Below are 15,229 nucleotides of genomic sequence, written 5' to 3'. Positions count from 1 at the left end.
GGGGAGCTATGACGCGCAGGGGGGAGAGCTATGACGCGCAGGGGGGGAGAGCTATGACGCGCAGGGGGGGAGAGCTATGACGCGCAGGGGGGAGAGCTATGACGCGCAGGGGGGGAGAGCTATGACGCGCAGGGGGGGAGAGCTATGACGCGCAGGGGGGGAGAGCTATGACGCGCAGGGGGGGAGAGCTATGACGCGCAGGGGGGGAGAGCTATGACGCGCAGGGGGGGAGAGCTATGACGCGCAGGGGGGGAGAGCTATGACGCGCAGGGGGGGAGAGCTATGACGCGCAGGGGGGGAGAGCTATGACGCGCAGGGGGGGAGAGCTATGACGCGCAGGGGGGGAGAGCTATGACGCGCAGGGGGGGAGAGCTATGACGCGCAGGGGGGGAGAGCTATGACGCGCAGGGGGGGAGAGCTATGACGCGCAGGGGGGGAGAGCTATGACGCGCAGGGGGGGAGAGCTATGACGCGCAGGGGGGGAGAGCTATGACGCGCAGGGGGGGAGAGCTATGACGCGCAGGGGGGGAGAGCTATGACGCGCAGGGGGGGAGAGCTATGACGCGCAGGGGGGGAGAGCTATGACGCGCAGGGGGGGAGAGCTATGACGCGCAGGGGGGGAGAGCTATGACGCGCAGGGGGGGAGAGCTATGACGCGCAGGGGGGGAGAGCTATGACGCGCAGGGGGGGAGAGCTATGACGCGCAGGGGGGGAGAGCTATGACGCGCAGGGGGGGAGAGCTATGACGCGCAGGGGGGGAGAGCTATGACGCGCAGGGGGGGAGAGCTATGACGCGCAGGGGGGGAGAGCTATGACGCGCAGGGGGGGAGAGCTATGACGCGCAGGGGGGGAGAGCTATGACGCGCAGGGGGGGAGAGCTATGACGCGCAGGGGGGGAGAGCTATGACGCGCAGGGGGGGAGAGCTATGACGCGCAGGGGGGGAGAGCTATGACGCGCAGGGGGGGAGAGCTATGACGCGCAGGGGGGGAGAGCTATGACGCGCAGGGGGGGAGAGCTATGACGCGCAGGGGGGGAGAGCTATGACGCGCAGGGGGGGAGAGCTATGACGCGCAGGGGGGGAGAGCTATGACGCGCAGGGGGGGAGAGCTATGACGCGCAGGGGGGGAGAGCTATGACGCGCAGGGGGGGAGAGCTATGACGCGCAGGGGGGGAGAGCTATGACGCGCAGGGGGGGAGAGCTATGACGCGCAGGGGGGGAGAGCTATGACGCGCAGGGGGGGAGAGCTATGACGCGCAGGGGGGGAGAGCTATGACGCGCAGGGGGGGAGAGCTATGACGCGCAGGGGGGGAGAGCTATGACGCGCAGGGGGGGAGAGCTATGACGCGCAGGGGGGGAGAGCTATGACGCGCAGGGGGGGAGAGCTATGACGCGCAGGGGGGGAGAGCTATGACGCGCAGGGGGGGAGAGCTATGACGCGCAGGGGGGGAGAGCTATGACGCGCAGGGGGGGAGAGCTATGACGCGCAGGGGGGGAGAGCTATGACGCGCAGGGGGGGAGAGCTATGACGCGCAGGGGGGGAGAGCTATGACGCGCAGGGGGGGAGAGCTATGACGCGCAGGGGGGGAGAGCTATGACGCGCAGGGGGGGAGAGCTATGACGCGCAGGGGGGGAGAGCTATGACGCGCAGGGGGGGAGAGCTATGACGCGCAGGGGGGGAGAGCTATGACGCGCAGGGGGGGAGAGCTATGACGCGCAGGGGGGGAGAGCTATGACGCGCAGGGGGGGAGAGCTATGACGCGCAGGGGGGGAGAGCTATGACGCGCAGGGGGGGAGAGCTATGACGCGCAGGGGGGGAGAGCTATGACGCGCAGGGGGGGAGAGCTATGACGCGCAGGGGGGGAGAGCTATGACGCGCAGGGGGGGAGAGCTATGACGCGCAGGGGGGGAGAGCTATGACGCGCAGGGGGGGAGAGCTATGACGCGCAGGGGGGGAGAGCTATGACGCGCAGGGGGGGAGAGCTATGACGCGCAGGGGGGGAGAGCTATGACGCGCAGGGGGGGAGAGCTATGACGCGCAGGGGGGGAGAGCTATGACGCGCAGGGGGGGAGAGCTATGACGCGCAGGGGGGGAGAGCTATGACGCGCAGGGGGGGAGAGCTATGACGCGCAGGGGGGGAGAGCTATGACGCGCAGGGGGGGAGAGCTATGACGCGCAGGGGGGGAGAGCTATGACGCGCAGGGGGGGAGAGCTATGACGCGCAGGGGGGGAGAGCTATGACGCGCAGGGGGGGAGAGCTATGACGCGCAGGGGGGGAGAGCTATGACGCGCAGGGGGGGAGAGCTATGACGCGCAGGGGGGGAGAGCTATGACGCGCAGGGGGGGAGAGCTATGACGCGCAGGGGGGGAGAGCTATGACGCGCAGGGGGTAGAGCTATGACGTGCAGGGGGGAGAGCTATGACGCGCAGGGGGGGAGAGCTATGACGCGCAGGGGGGGAGAGCTATGACGCGCAGGGGGGGAGAGCTATGACGCGCAGGGGGGGGAGAGCTATGACGCGCAGGGGGGGGAGAGCTATGACGCGCAGGGGGGGAGAGCTGTGACGCGCAGGGGGGGGGAGAGCTGTGACGCGCAGGGGGGGGGAGAGCTGTGACGCGCAGGGGGGGGGAGAGCTGTGACGCGCAGGGGGGGGGAGAGCTGTGACGCGCAGGGGGGGAGAGCTATGACGCGCAGGGGGGGAGAGCTATGACGCGCAGGGGGGGAGAGCTATGACGCGCAGGGGGGAGAGCTATGACGCGCAGGGGGGAGAGCTATGACGCGCAGGGGGGGAGAGCTGTGACGCGCAGGGGGGGAGAGCTATGACGCGCAGGGGGGGAGAGCTATGACGCGCAGGGGGGGAGAGCTATGACGCGCAGGGGGGGAGAGCTATGACGCGCAGGGGGGGAGAGCTATGGCGCGCAGGGGGGGAGAGCTATGGCGCGCAGGGGGGGAGAGCTATGGCGCGCAGGGGGGGAGAGCTATGGCGCGCAGGGGGGGAGAGCTATGGCGCGCAGGGGGGGAGAGCTATGGCGCGCAGGGGGGGAGAGCTATGGCGCGCAGGGGGGGAGAGCTATGGCGCGCAGGGGGGGAGAGCTATGGCGCGCAGGGGGGGAGAGCTATGGCGCGCAGGGGGGGAGAGCTATGGCGCGCAGGGGGGGAGAGCTATGGCGCGCAGGGGGGGAGAGCTATGGCGCGCAGGGGGGGAGAGCTATGGCGCGCAGGGGGGGAGAGCTATGGCGCGCAGGGGGGGAGAGCTATGGCGCGCAGGGGGGGAGAGCTATGGCGCGCAGGGGGGGAGAGCTATGGCGCGCAGGGGGGGGGAGAGCTATGACGCGCAGGGGGGGGGAGAGCTATGACGCGCAGGGGGGGGGAGAGCTATGACGCGCAGGGGGGGGGGAGAGCTATGACGCGCAGGGGGGGAGGAGAGCTATGACGCGCAGGGGGGGAGGAGCTATGACTCGCAGGGGGGAGGAGCTATGACGCGCAGGGGGAGAGAGCTATGACGCGCAGGGGGGGAGAGCTATGACGCGCAGGGGGGGAGAGCTATGACGCGCAGGGGGGGAGAGCTATGACGCGCAGGGGGGAGAAGAGCTATGACGCGCAGGGGGAGAAGAGCTATGACGCGCAGGGGGAGAAGAGCTATGACGCGCAGGGGGGGAGGAGAGCTATGACTCGCAGGGGGGAGGAGGAGAGCTATGACTCGCAGGGGGGAGGAGGAGAGCTATGACTCGCAGGGGGGAGGAGGAGAGCTATGACTCGCAGGGGGGAGGAGGAGAGCTATGACTCGCAGGGGGGAGGAGGAGAGCTATGACTCGCAGGGGGGAGGAGGAGAGCTATGACTCGCAGGGGGGAGGAGGAGAGCTATGACTCACAGGGGGGAGGAGGAGAGCTATGACTCGCCGGGGGGAGGAGAACTATGGCTCGCAGGGGGGAGGAGGAGAGCTATGACTCGCAGGGGGGAGGATGAGGAGAGCTATGACTCGCAGGGGGGAGGATGAGGAGAGCTATGACTCGCAGGGGGGAGGAGGAGAGCTATGACTCGCAGGGGGGAGGAGGAGAGCTATGACTCGCAGGGGGGAGGAGGAGAGCTACGCTGTGCAGGGGAGGATGGGCAGGAAGAGGGGTAAGTAATCTTCACTATGTATATTTATGGCAGTAATAAAATTGTATTTTTTTTTGGCCCTATTTGGGCTTGTTGGACTTTTTACTACTATAGTCCTATCCTCCTAGAAATAACAGCATTGAGTGCAGCACTTAGGGACCTTTTTCTGACCCTCATAGGATCAAAATTCTGTATCTATATGTCATTTCCCTTTTGGACATTACGTCTGTTATTAATTCTTATTAGGGGGGCGACATCACAAAGCTGGTTCGCCCTCATTGGGCAAACCACTCACGTGACCCGGCCGAACAGCAGACAAAATGTTGTCTCGCCAAGCATCGGTCGCCTCGCCGCTCGAGCACTAAGCACGAGCATTGGCCTCCATTGGTTTGCTTATGGCGCTCGCGCTGTTGCAACCACTATGGACACAGCCGTAGGAATGAATGAGAGATAGATAGGAGACAGATATACAGGTATCTGTACAGTGTTAGCCGAGCTTAATAGACACGCGGACCATTTAACACCTTAAGTCATAAACTGCACCAGGGGGAGGGTGGGTGTGTACACATTTTACGTTATGGTGGGTGAAAAAGGCGACAAGAAACCTACACTATATAGCAAATAAAAAGATCACATCCACATGTCTTGGACAGGTCTGCAACCCTGCCTTTCACCATATCACCATTATCAACTAGCATAGTGCTTCCACTACAGTAAGGGATTCTGGGAAATGACATTCAAATGAGCACACCGTGTCACCCTTTGCCTGAAATCCTTTTTTTCGTGGAACACTTATAAGATAATGATCGCTGTTAATTCAGTTTTTAAGCACAGCATGGGATTAGATTTGGGCAAAGCCAGTGAAACCACTCAGACAGTTGTTTCGACCTTTTGGTTCTCAGTGTGAGATTGGTTGTACTGGTTTTATATAAATAAAAATGTGTATGGTAAATCCTACCCAGCCTTGAAAATTGCAAAGCCAGTACAACCAACCTCACACTGATGAGACCCAAAATGTCAAAACAGCTGTCTGAGTAGTTTGACTATGATTAGACGTCAAGATGTCACACGGTGTCAAGTTTTCATGGCATCTTGACACTGCGTGACGTCAAATCACAGCCATTTTCACACGAGCTGCAGGGGTAAAGCAGGAGAATGACGGGAGACTCAGCAGGTAACACTCGACAGCGAGCAAAATACACTCGCCCCGAGCGAGTGCATTTTTCGAGTGTGTATATACACGTGTGTATATCCACGTAGGCATACACACCCACGTGTGGGTTTATGTATGCACACACACAATATATGTATGTGCATGTATGGTAAGAGACCTGTGCCTGCCGCAGTCTCCTGCACGTCTGTTTTTCCCGGTCTGTCTCCAGCTGGGAACCTGGAAGCACCACAGAGCAATAGAGGGAAAGCCAGTTCGCTGGTCAGTGACGTTCGCCGCAGACTCCTGCATGTTGGAAGGATTCGCTAAAGTCCCACCTATGCTTCTGTTAACCGGACGCGGCTCCAGCTGGGAACCCAGAAGCACGACGGAGCCATAGAGGGAAAGCCGGTTAACCAGTCAGTGACTGACCGAGCGTTCGGAAAGCCATGACTGCAGTACCCAGAGTGGTCAAAATGCCTAATTTTACATTGGGAGCATGAGAGTATTTGGAGCTTACTGCTCTTATACTTTTTATCTATAAAATTGATCTGTACTATGCTTGTTCTTTTCTCTCCTATTTTTGGGAGGTCCAGCCGTATTACCCTACATTACACCTAGTTCCTGATCAGATTTATCTGTACACGCCTGAAATAATCTATCACCACGTGTGTGGACATTTGAGAGGTTTTTTTTTGTCTTTTGAACCTTTGCTATTAGCACATTTGCCCTATGTATGCATTTATTTTTTTTTTTCCACGAACTATGGCGAGTCTCTTGGGCAGTGAAAGTCCTGTGCTTTCCATTGTATGTGATGTTGGGAAACATCTCACGAATCAGTTGCATCTCTCCTGTACGGTGAAATTTTTTGCTCACTTTTTCACTGATTAAACCTATTCACCATTATATATCAGTCATTTTGACTGTTCTATTACACTGTGTGTGTTTTAAGGCTGACACTAGTTTGCGCTATCAATAATAGATTGCCTTTAGGAGCAAGTGCCTCCAACGAGTTCAAATCAGTGTAAACGTTAAAAGTTCTACAGTAACCATGTCTTTTGAGAGTTCATCTAATCTCTCTTCGTAACACTGGTTTATAGGTCTTAGAATCAAATTAAATGGTATCCAATAAAAAAAACATTCAGTCTCGAGAGGTAATAAAATAAAAGTGTCACTGTAAGGCAGGGTTGCACAAACTTTTGATGCTGCGCCCCCCCTGCCTGCTCTTCCCCAGTTCTCGCGCCCCTCACCTTTGTGCCGGCGTCGTGACGCCGTGTTGCCCGAAGCCATCGGAGACAAGGTAAGCGAGTTAGGACATGTCCAGGGTGATTACTCACTCACGCGCAAGCTGCGCAGTCAAAATGTTGTACCTGGATCGGAGCGTCCATACCGCACACGCGTACATGTGAGTGTGGGAGGGCGCGATGCATGCAGACAAAAAAAATTGTCGCCGCGTGTTGGGCCTGTTACGTGCGCGGTTCAGGCCTCCCCCCGCGATTCAGGCTCTCTTCTGCCCTGCCCCCCCCCCCCCCCACTAGCTGGCCAGGAATCGAGCAAGCAACATGAGCACCTGTCACCGCGCTCGATTTTACCCTGGGCGAGGCCTTACAGAGCACCTGCCTCGCGCCCTCCCCGGCATTTAATTTAAATGCTTTAGGAAAGAGTGGTTCTGTAACCGCCGCAACCCTCCCCAACAAAAAAAAAAAATTCACACCCCTGCCGTAAGGGTGGCAATGTTTCTATACAGCCAATTATATTGATGAACAGTTTACATTTTTTGCCCACTTGACATGGCAAATGTACTTCCTGGTCAGCTAAGATCCACAACAGTTTCTGGATGACCTTACCAACTGCCCATGGCACAGAATCGATTTAATTCCCGACCCCGATTCTGCGCTCGACTATTTCGAATCCGAGTTCTTAAAACTCTGCGATACCCATGCTCCACTACGCAAAATAAGGGTACGGGGGGCCCACCTTCCATGGGTTGCACCTGACCTTATAGCACTCTACCAGTTCAGGGATGCCTTGTGGAAAAGTTACAAAGTAACTGTCACTGCCAAGGATCTCAATCACTACAGATGCATGCGGAACATGTGCACAAGGCAAACAAGGCATGCAAAAGCACAATATTACGCTGACAATCTCCACCAAAATACATCAAACCCAGCTAACTTCTGGAAGGTTATCAACAATATATTCCAGCCTCCTAACCATCAACAACCAAGTAATATCACTAAGGGGGATATTACTCTGACAAACCCCACTGACATTGCAAATGCATTCAATGATTACTTTGTGGGGTGTGCCACTAACTTATTAGCGAAACGCAGCACAAACCGCAAACATGAATCTCATCCTGGGAGTATCCCTACAGTCCCACCCCCTCCCAACACTGCCCACAATTTTCAATTTAGCCCAGTATCTGAAGAGGAGATTACACAAGCGCTCCTCAAACTAAAACTAAGCAGCCAATGTGGACCCGACTTACTACAATCTAGGTTCCTACGACTTGGTGCCCCAGCCATTGCCAAACCAATTGCGTCCATAGTCAACTCTATCCTGTCTGCAGGCCACATCCCTAAGACCTGGAAAACTGCCAGAGTTGTCCCAATCTTCAAAAATGGGGACAAAAACACTGTCTCAAACTACAGGCCAATCTCACTTCTTCCAATTCTATCCAAAGTAATGGAAAAATGTGTCCACTCCCAATTAAGCGATTTCTACACCAAGACAAATTTCCCTAGCCAATTCCAGTCTGGGTTTCGTCCCAAACACTCCACCGTAACTACCCTGCTAAAAGTTTGCAATGAAATCCAGTGTGGAATGGAACGGGGACAACTCACTGGTGCAGTATTCCTAGATTTTGCAAAGGCTTTTGACACAGTTGATCATGTTATCCTGCTTAAACTCCAGAGCTCTGGAATAGGGAAACATGCTTTAAACTGGTTTCAGTCCTACCTATCAGGAAGATCCCAACATGTGTCCATCTCAGGCTCTAACTCCAACCCCCTGGATATCACCTGTGGTGTCCCGCAAGGCTCTGTTCTGGGGCCCCTACTCTTCTCAGTGTTCATTAATGATCTTCCCACAACTTTTAAGGAAGCCTCAATACACATGTATGCAGATGACACAATCCTATATGCACACAGCCATAGCCTCTCTGACCTTCAACACATACTTCAATCTGACTTTTTGAGACTCGAAAACTGGATTTCCCAAAACAAACTGTTTTAAACACTGACAAGACTGTAACAATGGTATTTGGGACCAAGACTAAATTTGTAAAGATTCCAGTGACTGAGCTCCTGATTAGAACCAACGCTAACACCACCCTAACACCTGTCACTAGTTTTAAATACCTGGGCTTATGGTTTGACTCCCACTTAACATTCGGGATGCACATTGATACCCTGACACCCAAAACCTATGCCAAACTAGGGGTACTTTACAGGAACAAATCCTCCCTAAGTCTCCTGGTCAGAAAGCGTATTGCACAGCAGATGCTAATGCCAATTATTGACTATGGAGACATAGTATATGGCTCGGCTCCTCAAACCCACCTTAGCAAACTTGACACCCTCTACAATTCAATTTGTCGTTTTGTTCTCCAATGCAACTACAACACACATCACTGCGAAATGCTCAAAGAACTAGATTGGTCATCACTAGAGTCTAGGCGCAAAGTTCACCTTTCCTGTCTCACCCTTAAATACTTTCTGGTCAAGCTACCCAGCTACCTGAACAAGCTCCTCACCCCTACCACATGCAGCACCTATCACCTGAGATCAGACTCCAAAAGACTATTCATGGTCCCAAGACTCAAAGTATCCGGACGTTCCTCCTTCTCCTTCCGTGCACCCCAAAACTGGAACAACCTACCAGAGACACTCATATCCACCACCAGCTTAAGTTCTTTCAAATCTAAGGCTGTCTCACACTTTAATCTGGTCTGTAACTGTTTCATACGCTCATAATATATATTTTCTTTAACTGTGCACGCAATGTCTCTGTATATAATGTATACCTTGTTCATTTATGTAACTGTACTTGTAACCATGTATTATTTGTTTTACGCTGTGCCCAGGACATACTTGAAAACGAGAGGTAACTCAATGTATTACTTCCTGGTAAAATATTTTATAAATAAATAAATTACTGAGAGAGAGAGATATACACACTCATACATATACACACACACTTTGGAAAAGTTAATCCACACATTAATAACACGTGCCAGTATATATAGAATGCATGTTTTCACATATATGTATTAGTGTAAAAAAATACGTTTTAACCATTACAGATTCCCTTCCAGTAATAAGTTCATATTGTTCGTCATTCTTACTGCAGCAGAATTACAGCATCAGAAACAAGGTCAGTTTTTGATCGAGATTACTTTATAACCATCTCTAAAGTTGGACTTTGAAAGAAAAGAGGGGAAAGAATTAATCAGCGCCACCTCAGCCCATTTATTTTTCTGAACTATGATTTGAGCTTTTAGATATTTGTGCAGACTGCTGTATTCCAAGTCTTCACTAAAAAGGTAATGAATACATTCCAACAGAGGTGATGGGACTCGAAACAGCAAATAAATACAAAAGTGACTGGAAGAGACCAAGGCTTGAGCGCGATCAAATGGATCTAACGGCCTACAGCAGTGGTTTGCAAACTTTTTGGGGTTAAGGAACCTAATAATAATGATATTGTGAAATTCTGCAGAACCCCCAACCCTCACGAATTGTGTCAGATCACATGCATTGTAAATTCTTCTGTAATTGGTATACTTTTCAAATTACACTTGTCTACAGCATTATAGGAAAATTGGGAACGATTACTAGCTATATACTAGATAAAGTGAGGACATACTCAACTACAAACATATCCAAATCATAGAAAATATTAACTTTTCGTGGCCACAGACTATCTGGAAAAATCAGTGCACTTCATGTTCTCTGCAAATAAATTGGGATTAAGAGCAAAAAAAAAATATTAGAACTGAAAATACTTAATGGCACATATAGTTAAACACTATTGCCGCTCTGCTGCAGTTTTCTTACACTGAAAAAAAGCGAAGTGATTTCAGCTTTCACTCTCTTGCCTCAGCAATAACAGAAAAAGTAATCGCTTACGTATTGGTATTGCTAATGTATCCAAAGCCGTTGCTGAATAAATAGGACAGGTAGATATTTGAAAAGGGGTTTAATTAAAAACCGAAGTCGGGAGTAAAGTATAACAACAAAGGCGCACGAGGTTTGAATATAAATGACTAACCGCCAGATTCGCTCTCTTAGGAGATCAGTCATGACTGGATACAGTAAAAGTGACAAAACCATTCGCTTACCAAGATTTCCTTTGTCCAGTTAGGCCTACCTCAGCAGCGGTCTTTCCTAAATCGTAACTCGTTCTACTACCTCACGTAGACGGCAGGTAGATAACTTTGGCTGCAGGCTCCACTTCAGGCCTACTCCGCCTGGCCGCATGGGCTCCCGCCCCCCTTCCCTCAAAACGAGCGCTCCGGACGGCACTTCTCCACTCCCCCCAGTCAACCTTAACAATTCTTACCCCTGGGAACTCCCGCGGCCTTTCGTCAGACGGATGAGCGGCTCGGTTCGCGATCCGTCGCCCGGTACAGACGTTCCAGCGCAGCAACGGTTTCTGGCGTACAAAAAAAAAAATGGGGACTACGACGCCGGCGCGGACCTGCCCTACAAACCCCGCCCAACTCGCGCGCTGATTGGTCCGCACTGCCGATTGCAGGCATCCTATTGGCTGGTTGGTGTGTTTATCCCAGTGTGGGGTTTGGGCGCCATATCCGGCCTCTGGCGGGATGAGGAGAAGTTGTGTGACTGAGCGGGAGAATGGCGGCTATTTGTGCATCAGAGTTTCCCGTTACTATAGCACTGTCTAATATTTATAATCATTTTTTTGCATGTATTCCCATTTATTTTACATTAATTGCTGCTATTTTAAGTCGATTTATTTTTTCTCGAGAAGAATCAGCTCTGAAAGGGTTAGTCCAGTTTAGGAGCAAAATGAATAAATTATAGTGATTTGTTAAATAGTTGGACAAGTATATTTATTTAATTAGCTTGTGATAAGTAAATTCTCTGGGTTGGTTTTACAAAAAAAAATCGACAGGAATATTAAGGCACAAAATTGGTGACAATTGGGAGTTGTGGTCTAGCAAAATTACATTTAATGGCAAAGTACTGTTTTTATCTGACACCATTCAAGTGTTGAGAGTACAGATGCTAAAAATCACAGACTGACACTGAGGAATCCTAAGAGTACACAGATGTCTTATCTTCCTAGGATGACCAGATTTTCAAATGTAAAAATCGGGATACATTAAAAAATATTTCGAAAACAAATTAAATCAAACTGCGCCCTGCCCTCCCCTTTTTTTTCTCCCTCCTACCATCTTCTCCCCCCATCATCTCTCTCCTCCTTTTCCCATCCCTCTCCTCCCTTTCCCATCCCTCCATCCTCTCTCCCCCCGCCCCTTCATCCTCTCCCCCCGCCCCTTCATCCCCCCCCTCCATTCTCTCTCCCACCCCCCCATATATTCACACAAACACTACACCATATACACACATACCAAACATGCAACATTAGTTTAACACACATACCATATACAAATACACATTTATATTCAACATATACAAATACGAAATATACAACATATACATGCACATAATGCATGAAACACACCTATCCATTACAAATACACACACTTGCCAACAAACACACACACTTACCACCTTGACACACACACTGAGGAACAGGGAGATTTAGAGAGCAGCAGCTCAGTGCAGGAGTGCTATGCAGCGCACCTGCTGCCCGGAAGCTGAAGTAGTTAGCAGCCATTCCTCCGCCGGCCTCCCCTTATCTCCTACCCGCCCAAACGGGAGGACACTTAATTAATAACCAGGACTTTTTTCACAATTGTTGGGGCACCGGGCAGCTTATTAAAAACCGGGACGCCTGGTCACTGTATATCTTCCTTAGGCCTTGATTATTCGAAGGGCGGCAACGATATTCTGTAACGTCACCCTGTGCTGCTGCCGAACAGCATCTTGATTATACCAGGGGGACAGGAGAGAAGAGTAGCAGAGGAGGTGGAGGGACTGAATGTGAGGAATGGAGAGATTAGAGTCAAGGATGACCCCTAGACAGCATGCTTTAGGTGTCAACAAGATTGTGGTATTGACAGTGAGGGAGAGTTTGGGTCTAGGAGTGGAATGGGGAAAGAGTATTAGTTCTGTTTTGGACACGTTAAGTTTCCGGTAATGGTGCGAAATGCAGGAGGAGATTGTAGAGAGGCAATTGTTGTCACAGAATGAGAGAGTGGGTGGGTGAAGTAAATTTGGGTGGGTGTCATTGGCATAGCGATGATGCTGAAATCCAAAAAATTGTATTAGATCACCAAGAGAAGGTGTAGACTGAAAAGAGCACAGGGCGGAGGACAGATCCTTGTGGGACCCCATGAGAAAGAGGGAGTGAAGAGGAGGAGACACCAGAGAAGGAAACTCTCCAATGGAGTGGAGTTTGCAGGAGAAGGGGGTGATCATGTGTTGAAAGCTGTAGAGATATCCCGGAGAATTAGTAAGGAGAAGTGACCTTTAGACTTAGCTGTGAGTAGGTAATTGGCCACTTTTGTTAGTGCTGTCTCAGTGGAGTATAGTGGACGGAAACCAGATTGCAAGGAGTTGGAGGAAAGCGAGTCAAGCGGTTTTATACAAGTTGCTCATGTAACTTGGTGGCAAAAGGAAAAGAGTGAGGGCAGTAGTTAGAGATGGTTTCTTTAGAATGGGCATGATGAATGCATGTTTAAGAGGAGATTGGAATGTGTTGAAGGTGAGAAGTTAAAAAGGTGGGGCTTAGTGTGCCAGAGAGGGAGTGTATCAGATGTGAGGGAATAGGATCATGGAGTCAGGTTGTAGGGCGAGTTGATGAGCACAGAGACCTCATTCTCAGTCACAGCAAAAAATGAGCTGAGTTGATTTAGGTGTACAAGGGGAGGTATGTGGTGCATGTGGAGCTTCACATGAAGAATGAACAGATGACATGTTTGAATGACTTCATGTGTATGAAGTAGGTGGCTCGAGGTCTCGAGTTGCGAGGCAAAAAGGGGGTGCAGGTGTAGTTGGGCAGAGAAAGGAGTTAAAGGTGGCAAATAGGCGCTGAGAGTTAGAGGACAGAGTTTGTATGAGTAATAAAGTAGGTTTGCTTGGCAAGGTAAAGGGCAGTATTCTCGGAGAAGATTATGAATTTATAATGAAGGCAATAGGATTTAATAAGTAAAGTACATATTTTGTAGCAGGGGTGCACAATGTAAAAGGTTGGGAACAACTGTCTTATCTCATCCCTTTGTGATGATTGAGGAGAATCTATTGGCAGTTTGACAGAATTTCATAATATCTTGTTGCGGAAAAACAAACATCTTTCTCAGGGACCAAGTAAAAGTTTAATGTAATTATTATACTTTTCTAACTAACTTGATTACATATGCTATATATATACACAAATTAATCGTTCCTGGCGCTGTGGATAAAGTCCAAAATACCGTGAACCAACAAGGCAGTCTCTAGTACAGGCTTCCTTAAGCAGGTTATTGGTCTTGATAGTGGTGTTTCAGACAGGGGAGTTGTAGTCCTTGTAAATGATGTTCAGCTGTTTCTGAAATAACAGAAAAGACAACAGGACACGCCAATTGCGTAGTGTGTTTCTTCAATTGTCCCCCTATCTAAAATCCTAGAATCCTACTTACAGGATATGGGCTGGTAACATTCAGTTGAGAGAATCTGTTACATCCGTCCCTTTCCTTCAGATCATCTCACGGATCCCACGTGGTCTGGTCTGCTGGAATCTCCCTCACTCAGTGTCGATTTTTCACTCCAACACTCCCACAAGTTCGAAATTGGGAGGGGAGGGGAGGGGGTGGAAATTAAACAATACTAGTGTGATACCGTACAGGATTTAATAGCTTTAGAAAAAACGTTAAAATCACACTTACATAAAAACAGAGTATCAAATACCGCACAAAATGCCGTCCGCAACCTGCACTGCTCCTATAGACTGCCGAGGGGAGAATGACCGCACGCTACACTCGATACCGGCACCTCGAGTGACGTCAGCGATGCCACAAACCGGAAACTGGAAACCGGAACTCTCCTCGCGTCAGGAACTACGGGTGCTCAGACGTTCCAAATCACAAATAAAAATGAATGAATATAATTTTTTACACTCAATTAGAATAAACTAAAAAAAATTATATTCAAAAAATTATATTCATTCATTTTTATTCATTCTAAGATCACAGGAGTAATTTGGGATATCCCTCCTTAATATTCCTCCTCCCATCTGTTTATATTATTGATGTTCTTTAGGTTAGTAGTTGCAGGCACTATCATTTGATCCCGTTTTTCTTTGCAATCAATTGTAGATTCATATAGTGTATAGCTTTAAATGCCTAGCCCATCCCTTTATAGGAAGGTCCTTCCATTTAGGATTGTATATAAGTCACCTATCCACTAAGCTCCATTATCCCCTGACGAAGTGACAACGGGTCACGAAACGCGTAGGGAGGAGGAGCTTAGTGATTTGGAACGTCTGAGCACCCGTAGTTCCTGACGCGAGGAGAGTTCCGGTTTCCAGTTTCCGGTTTGTGGCATCGCTGACGTCACTCGAGGTGCCGGTATCGAGTGTAGCGTGCGGTCATTCTCCCCTCGGCAGTCTATAGGAGCAGTGCAGGTTGCGGACGGCATTTTGTGCGGTATTTGATACTCTGTTTTTATGTAAGTGTGATTTTAACGTTTTTTCTCAAGCTATTAAATCCTGTACGGTATCACACTAGTATTGTTTAATTTCCACCCCCTCCCCCCCCCCCCCCTCCCAATTTCGAACTTGTTGGAGTGAAAAATCGACACTGAGTGAGGGAGATTCCAGCAGACCAGACCACGTGGGATCCGTGAG

General features: G+C 50.7%; 1 protein-coding gene across 3 annotated transcripts in view; it reads right to left on the bottom strand.

The window, feature by feature from the left end:
- The window catches only part of ELAVL1 (ELAV like RNA binding protein 1), a 67,372-nt gene extending 56,403 nt beyond the window's left edge, over positions 1-10,969 (bottom strand). For 2 of the 3 annotated variants that reach the window (XM_075611710.1, XM_075611712.1), the window contains exon 1: positions 10,817-10,969. The gene's annotated coding sequence lies outside the window, so the exon portion shown is untranslated. Of the gene's footprint in view, positions 1-10,595; positions 10,721-10,816 lie in introns of those variants that run through there. The other variant, XM_075611711.1, reaches the window with a different exon arrangement.
- Positions 10,970-15,229: the final 4,260 nt, after the last annotated feature.

Source organism: Ascaphus truei, chromosome 8 (assembly GCF_040206685.1).
Source record: "Ascaphus truei isolate aAscTru1 chromosome 8, aAscTru1.hap1, whole genome shotgun sequence".
Classification (NCBI taxonomy): domain Eukaryota; kingdom Metazoa; phylum Chordata; class Amphibia; order Anura; family Ascaphidae; genus Ascaphus; species Ascaphus truei.
Note: the sequence above shows the minus strand (reverse complement) of the source record. Positions and strands in the feature narration are given on the sequence as shown.